Source organism: Anguilla anguilla, chromosome 3 (assembly GCF_013347855.1).
Source record: "Anguilla anguilla isolate fAngAng1 chromosome 3, fAngAng1.pri, whole genome shotgun sequence".
NCBI classification, from domain to species: Eukaryota; Metazoa; Chordata; class Actinopteri; order Anguilliformes; family Anguillidae; genus Anguilla; species Anguilla anguilla.
The window spans coordinates 44,992,942-45,012,659 of NC_049203.1; the positions used below are offsets into that span (position 1 = coordinate 44,992,942).

The window sequence follows — 19,718 nt, forward strand, 5'->3', positions numbered from 1 at the left end:
CCTCTCTTGTTTCAGCTCAGTAGCCACTGGCCACAGTGCCTGGTCTGCAGAAGAGCCCAAGTGCATGGACCAGGATGGACTGCTCGCTGATGTAGGACAGTCTCATGAAAACTAATCCAAGAACTGAATTATTTTGCAATGATCATCTGCCTGTGTCACTCTCAATATGTTTCTATATACACATACAGATCTCATACATGTTGAATAAAAGATAGATGGACAAATGTAAAAAGTATACTTCTGATAATAAACATCCTAAACCTTGCCTTCCAACGTGTCCTATTTATAGTAGGGAGCCATTTATTAATGTGACCTTGGAGTGCCTGCAGCTCGCCCCATTTTTTACTGCAACACTCATCTTTTACATAACAAATGTGTCAAGAGCACTACAATGCGTATTTTACTTGGTTAGGAGAAACCAATCTCAGTAGGTTAACTTTGCTTGATGCAGGATGCACACAGGTTTGTATATATCTGTATTTATATATCAACAATATATAAACTGTACTGAGAGGCCGTGTGATACACATCTGACCAATAAAGGCAGAATTTCTTTTTACTCCTATACAAATTGAACTGAACTGAACACAAGTAGCTGGGCATTGAGGTAGCTTAAGTATCACAACAATTAAAAAAAAAAACAACATACACGGGTCACGTTCACGCACGTGGGGAACTTCTAACTTCATTCGTTTCTCAAACATTTTTAAACATGGTCATGATTCGATGGTGCTGCTGTAATATTGGGATGCGTTTACCGCAAGTAGCAAATCATTTAAGAAGAGTTATACCTTTTTTAGGACAGATCCCTGCGAAAATCATGACCTGTGCCTTTGAGGGGTTCTCTTGTTGGAAATGATCCCCTTCCATTATTAATAATAGGCCTCTCTCTCTACAAAATCTCAAACGCACTCTCAAATGACTGTCTTCTAATGCACTCCTGGCTCTCCTCTGACAAAAACCCACAAATTGTGGGATGTATGAGCCATATACATCTAGAAGATTTTGGGTGAGAAAGGAAGGAGCTGATCTGGAATCAGAAGTTTTGCAGAAATACACAGGAATTCCATATTTTTCCATGTACACCCAAATAGAGGTTCATACGAGAGTGAAGAACGTCTGATCCCAGATCTGTCAGAACGGACACATGATCAGGTAATGGTTGAGCAGCCGTTGGTATCAGACACCACCAAAAATGACCTGTGACATAAGGAAGCTCATGTCACATGATCTGAAGCAAGCCTCGGGGTAGTACTTTGAAACAGCAGTGATTTGAAAGCTTGACACAGTGTCGCCACGTGAGTATGGAATGTAACATCCCTACTTTGAATGGTTGCAGATAACTTTTGTGGAGGTTTTGTGTTGTTTCCTAATTTCTTGCAAGTTTGCAAATCCTTTGTTTTCATTGTGTTAAAAAAAATGATTAGAATGATACACTCCGTGATAGGTCTCTTCAGAACACAGACAAACCCCCCATTAACATTCTAGTCTCTAATGCCAGCATTTCTGCCTCTAGGACCTGGCAGGGTGCCAAACTTGGTTTGGACTTCTTATGCCAGTTGCGCACAAAGAAGGACTTGGGCACCCTCCAAGAACAGGGAAACACTTCTCAGCTCCAGTCTCAAGTCTGACAGTCTTTTTCTCAGCCTGGAACAAACTGATGACGGTACCATGGTGCAGACAGTCCAGGGGAATGTGTTCTATCCATCATCCGCATCTATATACACAAGGTAGTATAACATTCAAATGTTGCATTCGTTTTTATTTTTATTTTTTACTCTAGTTCCAAGTACAATGTAACTGTGTGTATGTAAACTGTAGTTACAATTTACCCATATGAGGTATCAGGGTAACTTAATGGAAACAGGCCAAAATCTGCTTATTGCTCAAAATGAGATAGTTGTGGTGTTATTGTTAGCAAGGATAAAGAAAGATCTCTCTCAAAGAAATCTAGGGAAACAAGCTTCAGGAGAGGCAGAATGAATGTACCATGTCTCCTTTTCTTGCTTTTCCCCCTGTCCCATAGGTCCAGAATGCTATCACCTCATTAGGCCAGGAGGTATATCAAGCCTGCTGAACAGTGTGTCTATCAGGAAGATGCTGGAAAAGGAGTGCAGTACAGCCTGAACACATTTGGATTGTCATAAGCTAACCCTGTATGGCCCATTTCAGGTACAAGGACTTGAGGTTATACTGACATCAAGGGGGGGGGGGGGGGGTGTCCAAAAAAGTATTGTTACTCTTTTGTATCTGCACCTGTAAACCATTGCAAGTACCAGAAAAAAAACAAAAAAACAATGCACCCACAGTCGGTGGAAAGTGTCTGCAACAACAGTGCACTATCTGGGTCATGCATATTTAAATTGTTACCTACATAAATTTCAGGGTCAAAATAACAATTTTTTATGCTAATTGCGCTCAATACAGGGGATGTCCGATGCCCACTTGCAAAAAGCATGGATTTTTTTTCCCAAGATGACCTGGAACTTGGCAGTAATGCAGGTCTTCCATAAAAGTGTATCCCTCTTCAAGTTAAGAGACAGAATTATTCATATAAGCTCAGTTACATAATGCTTGACAAGAAAGACAAGATTGAACCTGCCCCTGTAATTTTCTGCTATAATTTGAGTTTTTCCATTGTACAGAAACACAGACAGCTCCAATAACCAATAATTTAGTGAATCAGAAGGTAATGACGAGAAAATTACACTACAGCTGCAAATACTAAACGGCACAAATGACTATTTTTTGTGAACCTTCCCCTCATTGTTTGGCCTGCTGCTTAGCAGTCTGACACTTAGAGAAGAAAACCTCCAGTGGGAGATTTGTTTTCCCGTTTCCCTGTTTGGTTATTGCATTAACATCAAAAACCATAACTGTGTGGAAGCTACCTTTAATAACAATCACTTAAATGTTCTGGAACTTATCATATATAGCTTATGTCTTAAATGAGAAAATCATTAAATAGAAATTTGAGTTATTTGCACCTTGGAGTCTTGAAACCCATTTACATTCATTTTTTCCATCGATATATCATGAACTATATTGCACATTGATTTTTTTTTTATCAAAATGTGCACTATTATAAAATGAAAATGTATCATTTTGGCTTCATTAGCTGGTTGACAACTTTTCATTTTCAGTCCATAGTGTGCTGTCTATTAATGGTGATCCCATAATTTCTCATCAGAGCATGCCTGTATAATTGAAAAAATGTGAGGTTTTTGTCAATTAAGTACTCACAGCAGTAATACATTTGTCCTGTAAAATTTAGTGCCATCATTTGCTTGAATCGGTCTTTTCTGAATGGGGAAACATGGTAATAATGGGGTGTGCCTGTACAGTGAGAACTGGCAAGTGTAATTGGAACATCAATTACTAAACTTACTTCAGAATTTGTGTTGAAGAATAACAACTGACAAGTAGGAATCTGACAAATGAGAAGGTGCCAGGACCAGACACAGTGGATGCACTGGATTCAGTTAACAGTTATCCTTAAATTTAAAGTGCAACTAAATTAAAGGCAAACATTTTTCCTTTATAGTGGTGCAAGTTCACTTTGTGATTACAGAGCTCACCAGAGAAAACAAACACTTGCTAACCTATAACACAGTGCATTTGAGTGAAGTGCCACAAAAAAGTATGAACATTTCCCCTCCCAGATAGATGAATTTAGAATCAATAACAGAACAAGCAACTGATATTAAATAAGTTATTTCAGTAGCCAATTTAACTGAAATTCTAACACCTAACTTTAGCTAGTACCAAAAACAGAATAAGAAAGCAAGCTCATTAGCGAGCTAATCTAGCCTACCTAAATTCACAGCAAGCTGTCCAACATGCCCTTAAAGACGATATACCATAGGTATGAGTATGTGTGCCCTGTGACAGATTGATAACCTGTCCAAGGTGTATTCCTGCCTCTCGTGCAATTCACACTGGGATAGGCTCCAGCACCCCCCGCCACCCTGACCAGGATAAGCAGGTATAGATAACTGATGTATGCTATGGATACTCTTCTGCTGCCACTTGATCACGTACAAGAAAAATCTTGGATCTGGTTTATGCTGTACAGCCTATTCTGTCTTGTATCGTATTGTTGACAGTCCATACACACAGACTAGTTCTTGACTAGCACCCATGCAATTGTGTGTGTGTGTGTGTGGCCTCACCTCACCAAAAAATGTACAGGTGGAGTTACGTAGCTATTGATAGAAACTGTATCCCTGGCTGAAATAAAAGGAATGCTCATTACAGACTGGATATATAATTTAAATCTGTATTTGTTTGTATTAAAGTACAAATCTGTTATGCTCACCATCTTTCACCACAGTACTTTCATACTTGAAAGTATAATTTAAAGTTAACTCAAGGGTCTGACACGGTGGTCCTGGAAAACTGCAGGGCATGCTGGGTTTACATAGTTACTCAGCACTTGATAAATGCTGTTGATTACAGAGTTAACTCATCTCACCTGGAGTCTTGGGTCTGAAGAAATAGCTGATTTTAAGGTCAAAACAAAGACTGCACACCCCGGAATAAGTGCAGTGAAAATGAAGGGGTGCTGCTATATATTATATGAAAATGGTATGGCACTTGGCAAATGCCTTGACTGACTGACCACACTGTCACTGATGAACATGTATCTGGGTGTTCTTCCGAGTAGCCTGGGAGGCTTTCTGCCAGCCTAACATACAATCACACAAAATAGATTCATTTTCCCTACTGATAATAGGAATGGATGAATAACTTGTATAATAAAAATTGAGTTACATTAAAATGCCTTGTCAATATTGTTACATCCCAAAAGCCAGCCCGAGTTCTAATAACCAGGGACTACAATGAACAGAAACACAAATGCCACAAACCCTACACACAATAACAAAGATAAGATTACAAACATTAATATTAAATAAATTAACTAAAAAGAAAGAGCACATTACCATGTGTAGGTCAACAGGAGAGTTCAGGCACAAAAGACCACAGCTAGGCTACTTTTCATCTAAAAGAAAGCACAATTTTAAAACTTCACTACCAGGGCAAAGTAAAATAAACTTCTTCCTACTCTGGCCTAATTATCTAAAAATGTGTTAAAACAAGAAAAAAAAAACAGAAACTGCCTGACCACTTGCAACCTACAACAGAAGTGCCAACACAAAACAAACAGAAAACAAAACATGGTAGCTGCAAATTGTAATACAAGGAAAGAAAAAGGGTCTTAAAAAGAATCTCAGTTAAAAAGGATTCTCTAAAAGCCATTTGAAATTCTTTTGGCTTTTTCCACTTGTCTGTGAGATGGACACAGGTGTGCATCTGCATCATCAGGCAATCAAGCCCTCAATCAGCTCCACCTGCTGGACTGTGACAGGCATTCAGCAAATTCACAAAACAAGGGAACACAAAAAAAATACAATAAACTTCATGCCTCTTCAGTTTAAGAAAACTAAATTGGGAGTTCTTATTCCCTCCCCTTTATAATTCACATTTTTTCCTATTGAATAGCAAATAAAAAATTGTTTGGATAGGAGGAGGGATTTCAGAACTTAACTTTAATAAAATGAACAAAACAAAGCCTGCAGGGCGTGACAATCGTTTACACAAGTAATATAGACTTGCAATGATCAGCCAAGGCTAACCGCTAGTGCCTTAGGGCAGGTGAAACAGCATAGATGTGTTTTTTAAAACACAACACCTTCAAAATAACCAGGCTTCCCAGCATAGTTGAACGCAAAAATAAAAGCTGCAGACTCATGGGAAGATAAGAAATCAATCTGGATCTCTTCTTTAAGGGTGGGTAACTGCCTTAATGGCACATACGGTGACCTGCTAGTGTTGATACGAACGAACTACTAGAAACCCTACTACAGCAAAGTCTGTAGTAGGCTACTTATAAAACGCATCCATCCTGAATTCTCTACATTCTGTTAAATAATAGTGTTACTTTCTGATATAAAATAAGCTCTTGACTGAAAACAAAAACAGCTGAGCATCCCAGCACCCCCATTATATTAAAACCAAGCTCTGCTACCTCAACTGCCTTTCTCAGTCACAGCCTCTCCTCTACATAAGCAGCACATTCAAATATAGCATAGTTGACCGTTTCAGGCACTGCACAGTGGGCGCACACAGTCCTGTAGCATGCTCCCAAACATGATATAGGCTTTGGTTCAAAGATGTATGACCCAGTCATCAACCTTGATATACTACTTTCCACCTCTTTTAATGCCAACATGAAAGGTGTTCTCTCACCCTCATTGGACCAGAGGAAATGCAACACAGCTGCTCTCAATGACCAGCAATTTCCAAGACAGCGATCAAGAGCTGATTTACATAGCCCTATAATCAAGTCTCGAGTCAATGGTATCTCAAACTGAGTGAGCCACAAAATCAAAATAACGAATTTGAGAAGAAATAATCAAACACTGTCTATATTATACAGCTCAAACCCCCATTCAGATTTATTTAAAAAAACTATTTGGAGTTCAGTGGTTGTGCTAACAATAGTTTGTTGTTAGCACACCCACTGAATGGGGTGGACACGGTGGCACGGTGGTTAGCACTGTCGCCTCACAGCAAGAAGGCCGTGGGTTCGAATCTCGGCTTGGGGCCTTTCTGTGCGGAGTTTGCATGTTCTCCCTGTGGGTTTACTCCGGGTACTCTGGTTTCCTCCCACACTCAAAGACATGCATCTTAGGCGCACTCCTGCAGTTGCCCTTGACCAAGGCACTGGCCTCAGAACTGGAGTTGGTCCCTGGGTGCTGCACTGTTGCTGCCCACTGCTCCTGAGTAACTAGGATGGGTCAAAATGCAGAGGACAAATTACCCCACGGGGTTGCATAAAGTATATCTTATCTTATACTAATGTTCTGGTTGTTGCTAATACCAGTACCATTAAAATTAAAAGGAACAACTTTATTGGTTGACAGATGAACAAGATTAATGACAAAAAAAGTAAAAGATGTAACAAACTGATATAAATTTAAATAAAATTCATAACAATGAAAAGATCTTGTTTTGTGTTACCAACCTGCCAAAAAAGCATGGTGCTGGCACAACCCCTTTCAAGATCGCTGAAAGTGCATTGAAGGTGTCCTACTCAGTCACTGGGTTTTTGAATCTTGAGTCATGTTTGGTTGAAAAGAGGACTACTTAACTGAGTATCTTAAAAAAAAATAAAAAAAAACCTATCTATCTATTTACATTCACAGCAAGCATCACATCATATTCAGTTTATTTTTACTCTGAGCAAAGCTGAGCAAATGCTGTTCCATGTAATCATTTTAATGGAACATTGTGGAATGGGAAGCATATTTGCACGGGTTCAAAGATGGGGTGCCATTTAAATAATTCCATTGTGAAGTCCTTTGATACTTAATTGACATTCTCCAAACAGTTTAATAGCTCATAGTGTGTAATCCTCTGCTTTACTTGACTTGACCTTGTCAGAAATGAACATAAAAAATTGAGGTCATCCTTGTCTGGCGTTATCTTCTAACACCAGGGAAGCTGAGAACCTTGTGTTAGTCCAGAGGTCCACAAGAATATATCTATGTATAAAAGTTCCATCACATGAAGTTCAAAGACTTCTGAAAAATGAACACATTTACACCTTATTTTGTCATACAATCTCCTGTCAAAACTCCTGACAGTACACCTAAAAAAAATCTAAAAATAGAAATGATTTAATGGCTTGGCAATATAGGTCAGAAAAAAGTGAGGAGAATATTACGCAGTGAGCAGGGTATCAATTAAATAATTATTTTATGTGTAGTACTGGGAACCTTGGATTAATGACTGTACATTAGATTGATGGTCTTTTTCCCCCCCCGCTTTCAGAATCTGAGTGTGAATTCTTGCCAGGGCTGCCCACGCAAGCAGTGCTCTGCTCGCTGTGAGTTAGAGCAAGGAGAGATGGTGAAACAGATTTTCATCCTTGTCCTCCCCCAAGTGCCATACTGCAAAGAAGCCTTCAATTACCTTAATTGTCAACCTCAGCAGAATTAAGGTACATAAATAAGACGGCAATAAATATTCTGCTTCCGCTCCTCTGCGGCACTATCTAGTCTCTGCAGTTTGTACCCACTCAGATGGGAAGGATGACAGCTAGCCGATGATAGCTGGCCGCTGATGGAGACGAGCTGGAGTTGCTTCAAGTCTGACAGACAAGCATTCATGCAGGGATTTTAGCTACTGAAGGCTTTCAGCTGTCAAACTGCCTCCCTTGGCATTGAGGGAGACCTGCTTCATTAATGATGTCGTTTTTCTGCGAGTGTCCACTGTAGTCTGAAGTGATGGAGTCATTGTTTATTCTAGAGGATATTATACTAATAAGAACCTTGTTTGAGATTGTCCGACCTAGTCTATTGGTACAATGGAAATAACAGCTGTACTAGATATGTTGCAAAGTTTAGTTTGATAAATGCTATTACATATCGATAAGGGAATAATAAAGTGAATTCATAGGAATATCTGTTCTTGAATAAACTATTTTGAATAGAGAACATTATGTTGCACGTATATTCCCTCAGGTCCTGGAGTGTTCTTGGTCAGGTCTGTCATTCTGGCTCATGTAACTCCTGTGGGTGTGATGTACAGTACTTGTGTTCTTTTACATTGTGTAATGCAATGCAATGTAATGTCTCAAAGTAGAAAAGAGCATGCCCAGAGGCATGTGTTGTAGAAATTATTGCCATCTCGGTAGATGCAAAAATGGGGCTTTTTCAGAAATAAAAACTATGTACACATACTGTTTCATTCTTTATGACCCTTGTCTTTATTTTCTGGCAGCAATGCAGACTTTTTGATAGAAACATTGCTGTTGTTTAAAGAAAGGAAATAGCAGACAAGATGAATGATTGGATGAATTACGGGAAATAGCTGTCTAAAACAATATTACTTGTAAATACTAATGTCTTCATTAGAAATGCACAATTACTAACACAAAGAAATTTTTATGTATTTGAATTCCTTTAAACTAGGTTTATTTATTTATTTTTTAATTTTATATTTAAACTTTTTTCAAGATTACTGCATTGTCACATAATTCCTTATTATTCCTTCATATTTATAAATATATATCACAGTGATTTATAACTAAATATAACAGTGATTTTCTATGCAGTTTTTTTGTAAATCAAGAGTCTCTTCGGCAATCCTAGTTTACAATGAAATCATTTTAATTAATCACTTGCAGAAAGTCATTGACTGTAAAATGCATCTATATCCAGAGTGTGCTACTGATTTCCTCATAGAAAGAATGGCTCATGCTTTATGAATAGAGCTGTGATTTCTGACTGCCTCAATAAGGGCAAGAATAGAGAGCCACGTTTGGAGCATCACTGGCAGGGGGCCAAGTTCAGCATTTGCCTCAGGTGGTGGATTACAGGCACCATGCACATTGCCACACTTCAGTGCTATCACAGCACAGCTCAATGGCCTGTCATTAAACAGCAAACCAAAGGAAACAAATTAACTTTAGCTCAGGAAAGGTAACTAACCTTAAAAACAGGTGCACACACATTTTCAGACTCACACACTTGCAAGCACATGGAATTTGCTCAAATTAGTTCATGGCAAGGCCACAAATATGCATATCATTTCCAAAATATTTTTTTGGAAAACAAAATGTCCAAAATGTTACTTTCATCCAATTTAAGCTATGCAAATGTTATTTGTTCTTGAAATTCTCGACAGATTAGGAAATCCTAGGCATACTCTTTTGGTCAGTCATATTCCATAAGAAATCGTTTTTGAAAACAGTGTGATGCTGCATAGCTATAAAATTACAACCTGTGACCTACTGGCATGTATACAGATCGATTTTTATTTTATTTTATAGAGGATTATGTTCACATAACCTTGTTTTGTTGATATTGATAGGAAATTGTAGGCTTTTATGGTATCACCCTCCCCATGTCCTTTTTTCAAGTTTTACCTTCACCTTAAATGAAGTAACAAAATATTCTGACCTGTCTGCTGGGAGGAAATGGCCTAGAGCAGTCTATTACTGGAGAGTGTAGATGCCAGATTGCGGAAGAGAGAGAAGGTCATATTTTCAAAGTCTTCTGCTCAGAGAATTCCCTGCATTCTTTACACCTTTTAAAATGACTGATTAAGCAAATGTTGTGAAATACAGGACAAAAAAAGTTTAACAAAATGTCAGAAATGATTACAGTTACCCTGTATAAGCAAACTGCTTGCATACTTACTTGTGCAATGATAAGAGATAAGGGTAACTAAAATGAATAAATTAATAAAAATACAATGAAGGAAATGCCAGCCATAGTATTCCACTCAGAAATGTTCTTGACAGACTGCTCTTGATTAAACTGTCTGCTCACTGGCTAGATTGATGTTTGCAGTCAATTACTTGTTACTTGTCTGTTGTACCTTACACCAATGTACCGATATCGAACAGCGTGTACTTTCGATCAAAGTTTCCTCTAGGAGATGATGTCTTTCCCTCAAATGACTTCAGGGCCAATATCACCTTAGACACTGTTCCTTGTGATATATCAGCAGGTTCAGCAGTCTTAAGTCACTGAAGCTCCAGCCAAACGTGCCCCAATAACCATCAAATAAATCTGAAATCTCTTATTCAAGCCATGATAGCCAGCATAGTATGCAACCGGGCCAAGCCTGTTCACAGTTTTATACACAACTGTGAGCTTACAGGGATGTCAACTGCTTAATTAACTGAGAAACCACACCTGTATCAAAGCACCTGGTTTCAATATATATTTGTATCCCACATTTATTCTAGTGTTTCATTTATTTCAGTACTTACCTGTAGCTCCATTGTTAGTACCAATATAAAATATATAAAAAAGAGTAACATTATGATTGCATATTTAGGAACTAAAATTATGCTATTACATTTTGGCCCCTAAAATACAATCGCATTATTTAAAAATGTTTAATGTCCTCAGCAGTTTTTGTTCTAGCAGAACATTCTCTGGAGCTGATGATGTTTATAATTCATGACATTAAACTGACACTTGAGGATTGGTACGTCTCAAACAGGATCAGCTAATGCTCACCTCTTTTATGAAAGGAAATCAAAGAGTAGTAAAGTGTTACGGGTAGCCTAATGCATGTAAGAGATTCATAAACATGGCTTTCAGTGCTTGAGGGATTTACAGGTCTTGAGAAGAAAGCCAGTAATGTCCAGTGTACTTATACATAAATCAGCTTGAGATGAAGCAATTTACAGCATATCAAAGTAACTGCCAATTTTTTTCTGTCCAGTAGCTTGAGGGTAGCTGATACATCTGCCCCTTTTCCAACAACTGCTCAGTAGTTTTCCCTAGAGAAGAAATCTGCTTCAGAGAGATGTTCCGCTCCCGGTTTTCTTATTTTTCCTGCGGAATAAACTTTCTATATGAAATAACAGTAACTTTTTTGAAGCAACAGCACCTTTTTAAAAACAGCACAATTGCACTTCAGGGCCACCATAAGGGTCTCATTAAAGTGATGCTTAGCTTAATTTTTGTGCATTTCCCAACTGATTATTCATCCACTCAGGTTTCTTGCGTTTTAAAAGTAAAGCAATAGAATAATTATTGTAATACAGAATATGGTGTATCATTTTCAATTTGACATACATCATATTCAAATGTGTGGCCTAATTATGCTACTTGAGGAATTGGTTATAACAAATATGTATTTGATTGTTTTATATTCAAGCGCTGGACCATGAACAAATTTTAATGAGGAGAAATTTCATTTTGGATGTCATTACACTTGCCTTTTAGTCATATCCAAACATCCATAAATTATCTCACGGGGGCAGGGGGCTTTAGTGGTTAAACAGTGTTGCCCAGGTCCTGAGTATTGTCAGTCCTGGACTTCTGGCTGTGGTGTTTGCCGACTTGAGGGTCGGTGACCTCCTGTGATGTGTCAGAGGGAGCATGACCCCTCGGCTGGTAAGCAAAATATTTCTAGCCACTCATAATGTGTGTCAACAGCGATCATGGGCATGTTGTTGAAAAATGGCACTGTGACTTCGATACGAGAACATTTCCAGCACTCACCCGGAAACTCCCACGGCTGCAGTGATACTTGACCTGCCATTTTCTGCTCCACCTGACATGTTCCACATTGTTTGCAGATCTGCTCAATGTCAGAGTCAAGTTTTGGCCCCCAGACATACTCGCGAGCCAGTGGTTTCATTTTAACAATGCCTTGATACCCTGTATGGATTTCCTTCAGCATCGCACTTCTCAGCTTAGTTGGAACAATTACCCTGGTACCCCAGAGGACACACCCACGCTCAACTGACAGTTCATGTCTCCTTGCATAGAACCCTTTTAAGTTCATGTCAGCTCTGGCCAGCTCACCATGATGTGCCGGTAGACCCATGATAACTCCCTGTCCATGCGAGTCACTTGTGCAACTCCTGTGGTGTTAAGTGGAGTTTCCTGCAGGTAGCCGTTTGTGCTCACCAAACAATATCAATAATAGCTTATGATCAGTCAATAGGGTAAATGACTTTTTCACACCATTAATCAGCCCTAAAACTTCTTTCTCTATCTGAATGTACGACACCTCAGCTGGAGACCAAATCTAGGGTGCATGCATGATTGAATGTTCCTCACCATTTGGTATTGTGTGCTGGATGACTGCTTCAATGCTGTATGCTTCACATAACATGAGTGGCAACTTTGGGTCATACTGAGCTAATATTTGGTCGCTTGTTAGTATCGCTTTGCATTTGTCAAATACACCCTTCTCCTTTCTCCCCATTGCCGGATGGTGTCGTCTCTCAGCAGACCATAGAGTGGCTCCAGCACTGTGTCCTGGCAGGGCATAAACCTCCCAGAGTTATTTAGGAGACCCAGGAAGGCCCTCAGCTGTTTGTATTGGCAGGTGCGGGTGCATCCTGAATGGCTCTGACGTTGTCCTGGGATGGGTGGACTCCCTCACTGTCCAACATGTGACCTAGACCTTAAAATATTGAAAATATTCCTGAAATTCTGCTAAAGCTTCCATTACAAAAATATTTGTAAACACCTCACAGCTAGACCAATGAGGGTTTGTAGCTGGAGGGGAAGGCACCACGTGTTTTCCCTTGGCTGGTGTGATTCAAAACCGGAGATGTTAGTTATTTTTCCTCTGTTCGTAAAGTCACAATTATAATTAAGAATGCACTGGTTCCGTTGCCACGGGTTAGATATGAAGGCGTTGCTTCATATCCCGCTTAAAACTAGCCTGAAATGGATCAGTAGCATTCTGGTTACTCTCCGTTCGCAAACGGGGCTATGCTGTCATCAGAGATATATCTGATCTGTCGCCGGACTGTCAATATTCCAATGGGAGCATCAGAATATTCACAAATGCGCGGAACAACACATCAAATATATCCATGACCACAACAAGTAAGCGTAACAGTTACTAGGTTTTACCCTCGTGATGATCTGACTCCATATTGAATTATAATTTAAAATTTGGGTTTAACTATACGTGGAACTTGGGAGTGGTTACACTCGACTCTATCTTGTGCCATCATTCCTCAATATATGCTCCCGGGTTTAGCACTATTGTTAAATCTCAGTTAGGTGAAGAATCCAGAGGGTAGGAGGCTGACCACCATAATACATGCCTTCCTTGCATGGATAGTGCATCGATAGTTATGAGCCCAGGACGGTGCGTATCTATCGGGCTCCTTCAGGCGAATTTGACAAGAACCGGCGTATAACGCCCATGGGTCCTCTTAAGCCAAAACACCAGAACCAATACCACCAATCCCGTTAGCGGGCAGATCGTGGTCGCCTATCTAACTTGAAAACCCCATTAAAGACGTTCGCTGTACTAGACCCCTGATCAGTAGGTCCTAGTCATAATCGTCCCCCTGAGTATGTAATCGGAATTTCGGCTGAAAAGAAGATAAAATGAATTAGAGTCATGAAGACCACGCAAGTTAAAAATAAGAAGAATTTATTTAACAGGCAGGTAGGTCATTAGCTTCAAATTGGCAATCAATTTAAAATATGGAAGATTTTGAAACATAAATATAGAGTAAAAAGTTCTTACCCAGCCTGTTTAGCTACACACGAAAATCACAGAGTCTGCGCAGTGTGGGAAGTCGGTTGCGATCTTCCTTGTCTAGCTACACACAGAGCACAGAGTATGTGCAATGCGGGAAGTCGATTACGATCTTCCTTGTCTATCTACACACAGAACACAGAGTATGTGCAACGTGGGGAAGTCGTTTACGATCTTCCCTGTCTGTCTACACACAGAGCACATAGTATGTGCACTGTGGGAAGTCGATTACGATCTTCCTCGATTGCTTTGTCTCCCTTCCTTTTAAGCCAAATCCCGCGTTTGGTCTAGGCGGCATTACCATAAATTAACCTGGCCGAATCATAAATCTCGAATTTCGGCCCCCACCATTTGGAGGCTGCTGTTAGAACAATTAGTGGGGAAATGGGGAAAAGGAGATGATTACCAGAGAGGACATTCCATTGTGTTAGTTTTTTCCTGAGTTTCTGTAACTATGTTTTATTAAATTCTATTTGGTATGAAACATATTTCATTCAATTGCTTGAATTTCACTGAATACTTCCATACCAAACATGTCAAGTGGATGTAATATTATGGTGCAGTTGTCATGAAAATACCCTTTTGTTTAACCATTTTACATGCAATCCATGTTATTATTACATAAGGCATAATACAATAATACAATGAAAACATGTGCATGGTTTGTAAGGTTTTCCGGGGTTTGTAAATAGGATAAACAGATGGTTTAAAGTCCAGATCCAGAAAAGAAATAAAAAGCGTAATGGCAGAGGGGCCCACATAAGGGCACTGTGGTACTGTTAAGCGCAGTTGCCCCACCATCTTGCCAGAGGCCGGGTGATCTTAATGACCCCAACACACACCCCCACAACCATAGACAAAGAGACCAGTTCCCCTTATCTTAGTTGTGTCCAGATGGCAACATTCCAGAGGCCCAATGGCCTGCTCATCCCGAGGAGGTCCGAGTAACTTATTGTTTTAGCACACGGCTCTGGGTTCTTTGAAGTCCAGTGATGAGTCTCAGCCTGCAGGTTCATTCAAATGCCAGCCTTTTCTGGGTTCCAGTTTGACTTCCCTCTTATATATTTTTACCAAATCTGGGGGAAGAATAGAAGGTTTCTGTTTAAGCCTAATAACTGGATATATCTGCATTCGGTATTTTTCGGTGCATTAGATATATTAATTTAAAGGAGTACCATGGTGATTTTCACACTTTCTCGGTTTTATGTGCTATTTGCACAAGAGGCATTGAAGAAACACAATGAGCAAAGTATTAAATATGTCCGTTCTGTATTTTTGGAGAAATATGCGTTTTAAATTCATCGTCCTATTTTCAACCGGTTGAGAAAGTTGTCATTTTGCTACGTCACGAATACAGTAACCACTCCCATTTCCACGCCCCGTAAAGAAATCTGACAGGACACACCGTTCTGCTGTTCAGACAATGCAAATATTTGACTAACGTTAGGTTCACTTAAATTAGAGTGCCTTTAGATTATTTCTGGTTATATTCATTTAGCTAGCTAGCTAACGTTAGCTAGCTAGGAGGTTTGCTTTCATAAGGCAATGTTATCGATAACGTTAGCTTGCTAGTTTGCTTTTATGAGGACGTTATAGTTGTGCTTTTATCTTAACTTGGCTAGCTAGATAGCAAAAATTATAATTGGATATAAGTCAACATCCTTACCTTAGCTATCTACCGATACTTGATATACTAGGCCTACTAAGCTAGCTAGCTTGTGAAAATTCAGTCTCCCAAAGAGAGCGCGTATCATGGGAGTAGCTATGGTAACGGGGCACGGTCTGTCAATCATAGCTAACTGACAGTTCTCATTACCACGCCCAGACGGTTCGGGTGAATTTTTATCGTGGGAAATTTAGGCTTAGAAAAATACGTTTTTAAGTACATTGAAATGACTGAAGAATAAAAAAATTATGCACATTCGTTTTGTTGTTGCCTGAAGACAACTGGGAAGTGTCACGTTCAACCACCATGGTACTCCTTTAACAACAAATAGTGTCTCAACGTGTCAATGTTTCTTACTGACAGTATTTCATCAACTTAATGATAGGTGGTGGTTGAAGAAGAGCAAAGAAAATAAAGCTTGAGGAAAAGAGAGGAAGGAGAGAAACGGAAGTTAAAACTTATTTTTATAAAAAAAATATAAAACCTTTTTTGAGTGACATATACTATGCAGTGATTCGCTTTTACAATTCTATTCACAGGCTGAGATTGGTTATCTGCTCAAGTTAATGCAAAACCTCTTTCCCAGGATTTAATGGGACCAAACAAGTTCTAATTAATGTTCACAACTAAACAAAATAAAATGCATCATGTTTGCAGTTGCATTCTTTTTTAAAATATTTGTGTTTAAGGTCAAGTAGAGGTAAGCCTTCAGAAGTAAGCTTTGTCAAGTAACACCTAGGTACACTGAGGGGTAGATTCACCTAAAAAATACACAGCAGTTTGTACTGGTTATTGTAAAACAGCTCTGAATGCTATACATGCTGTATGAACAGTTTATTCACTGAAATATTGATACGACGTATACGACGGGGCGACGTAGCTCAGAAGGTAAGACCGATTGTCTGGTAGTCGGAGGGTTGCCGGTTCAAACCCCGCCCTGGGCATGTCGAAGTGTCCTTGAGCAAGACACCTAACTCCTAACCCCTAACTGCTCTGGCGAATGAGAGGCATCCATTGTAAAGCGCTTTGGATAAAAGCGCTATATAAATGCAGTCCATTCACCATTTACCATTACAAATCAAGTAATCATGCACTCACACCCAAATAGCCAGCACAGATATACAGTAACAAGCGCAAATCCGCAATAGCTGTGACCGCACAAGTGCATGCATCCATGTGTGCATGCATCCACGCACACACCGTCACACAAACACATGACCTCTTCTTTGGCTCATGACCAACCATTCCACAAAATCTTGTGTAAATCTGTGAATCCACTCCCACGCCCATTGCCACGCCCCCTCTTGGTCAATCGGCCTTGAAAGTTACTCAACTCTACCTTCGGTCATGACCAACATCCATGCCAAATTTCAGCTTCCTGGGGCGAAAACTGTGGCTGCTGCCGGTCGCAGCTAAAAAGTGTTCATTAAAATAGAGTAAATATACTAAACTTTGGACCATATTGGGACCATATGTACTCTGTAAAAGTTGTTTTAATACTGGTCATTTTACTGTGTAGTGATAGTACAGAAACACAAAACCAAAAATGTGGAAACAAGATAAGAAAAGGTCAGGGAGGAAGACAAGTTTTCTGAACAGGAGCTGGAGATCTTGGTGATGTCAGACAATACTCACTAGCCAAGACTAAATTTGAGAAATTGAACTACAATGGAAAGGTCTCAGATGTGGAACTCAGTTGTGCATAATGCCAGTACTGAAGGTGTTGCTTGACAGGAGGGAGCAGATGTGAAGAAAACTCATTTTGAAAGGGATTCATTTTCATTTGGCACAAACATAACGGTGCAGGACTTTTTGGTATTTCTTGGAACAATGCACTCTCTCAACTCATAGAATTGGACAATTTTAAATGAGCAATTTATATGAAAATAACATTGTTATGTGAGTAGCTCTAAATACTTGTCTCCATACAAATAAATAGCCTACTTAAATTATAGCGGGAATAGATTACAGGCAGCAGGTTCAATGTCACCTTTGTCATAAAGCAATTCTAGTATTGGGGATCTGCTCTCTTGCATGCCTAACATGTTAGTGGTGTTTACTTCTTGAGACAATGACAGTGCCGTGGTCACTGAAAGGTTTACACATTGCTTACTGCGAGTCATACTTTTTAAATTGTGACGATTATGTAGATAACACAATGTAAACAGGCATGACTGTCACTCATGTGCCTGTGGTGCAATTGTTTATACTTTACACTCATTGCAGATGGTTTGTGAAATGTACTGTTTTCTGGTACAGTGACAGTTTGACAGGCGGGAAAGCACCACGATCCTTTTGCGGATTCCCCCCGAATAGCCAAAACACATAAATATTATAAATCAAAGATGATTACATGAATCTATGAATCAATAATGTAATGCAATGACATGATTACAATGGTAAATAACCACATAGGCTATTTAAAAACCAATTGTTAAGGGATGTACATATATCACACAACTTATTACACTGGCAAAAGAATAATATAGTGTTCTTTCATAATTTAATCTTCATGGCTTATGTTTTGTGAGTCATGTTTGGTCTGATTCATGTAAGCTTAATTTCTGTTGATGTTTAAATTATGGGACTAAATAAAATCTCCTATCCCACCCTGCTATGGATATTGATCTTCCTGTTTGTCAAGGGTGTGCAATAGGACTGTTAGAGAATTAGATGTCCCCTGGATAGGCAGCGTTGGAAAATTACACTTAGATCCCAATCGGTTCAAATCCTGACAGATAATAGGATATGATCTAAAGGGCTCTGTGCATTTGGTCTGGCTTTAACATCCATCTTCATGCTTGGTTTCTTTTGCAGTGAAATTGGCCTGAAGGAAACCTGCCTGTTTCACTCGGAGCTAATGAACAGACAGGCTTTTGTGCTGTCCAACTGCAAGTAATTTCTTAAAGCGATTAACCTTGCTCCTCCCGTATAAGACAGACTGACTTGTTGAAGCGCTGTTAATCTGCCATATGTGAGATGTTAACTCACATCAGGGTTCGACTTCTGAAACCCTCCTCCGGCCATGAAATGCAATAAATAAGACTGTGGCTGCAGGTCCATCGGCTGGGAACTGTGGGGCTCTTGCTAAATGATTGACCCACACGTCTTGTCATGGTAGCCATCTGCAGTCGACAGCTGCCTCCAACTCTGTGGATTAAAGGAAGAGGAGAACGTGCTTACGAAAATGCTTCTCACTTTTGTGCTCTACCTGCCACTCATAATACTGATATCACTGAGTGGGGCATAGAAGACCATACTGTACACTGAAGTAAATGTTTCATTGGATAAATTTTCTCAAAATTTCTTTCTCAATTGAATTTTTTTTGGTTCATATGAATTAACCTAAAAATTCCAGTTGAGAAAACCTAAAAAAATAGGTATAAAACAAATTGAAGTAAAGTTTTAGTTTTATTCAATGAAGCATTTTGTTCCAGTGTGCATGAATGACAAGCAGTAAATAACTAACCATAAATATGCATTTCCACATTTCATGTCTTGTGGGGCCTAGTTGTCTTCTTGATAATCTGTTACACTTCATATTGTACCTATTATGTGCTTGTACACTGAAAATAAAGCTATTTGTTATGAGTATTTATTATTTATTTGTCTTTCAGTCCATTAGTCTCTCATGCTAAATAAATAGTCATGCCAATATCTTGTCCACTTAAGGTGACAAACTAATTAATTAATTAAAAGGTGATATAGATTTGTTGGTGATATAGATACATTGTTTCCTGTGCAGACACAAGTAAAAACTAATATTTTTGCCTTATTTTTCAACCTGAGTTTCTTTTTTGGGATGACATAAAAACAGCTGGATTTGCAGTGGTAGAGACCTCTGTGAACCAAAACAGGCTGATCCATGGCAGAGACAGGCAATTTGGCTCTTTTTCACAGAATCAAGTCATTTGATTCAGATTAGACTGTGATAAATTGTGAGAGTTTTCTGATCCATAGGGGTGCCACACAAGGCAACTAGTTCAATTACTATGGCATTTATTCAGAC

General features: G+C 39.2%; 2 long non-coding RNA genes across 2 annotated transcripts; one reads left to right on the forward strand and one right to left on the reverse strand.

Annotated features, from left to right (window-relative positions):
• Positions 1 to 1,460: 1,460 nt before the first annotated feature.
• Positions 1,461 to 6,192, reverse strand: LOC118222880. The gene is made up of 3 exons (XR_004764348.1): positions 6,029 to 6,192; positions 4,944 to 5,002; positions 1,461 to 1,717 (listed from the first exon to the last, which is right to left on the reverse strand). It is a non-coding gene; the product is annotated as an uncharacterized LOC118222880 (long non-coding RNA).
• On the forward strand, positions 1,606 to 18,980 carry LOC118222881. The gene is made up of 3 exons (XR_004764349.1): positions 1,606 to 1,730; positions 2,027 to 2,172; positions 18,527 to 18,980. It is a non-coding gene; the product is annotated as an uncharacterized LOC118222881 (long non-coding RNA).
• Positions 18,981 to 19,718: the final 738 nt, after the last annotated feature.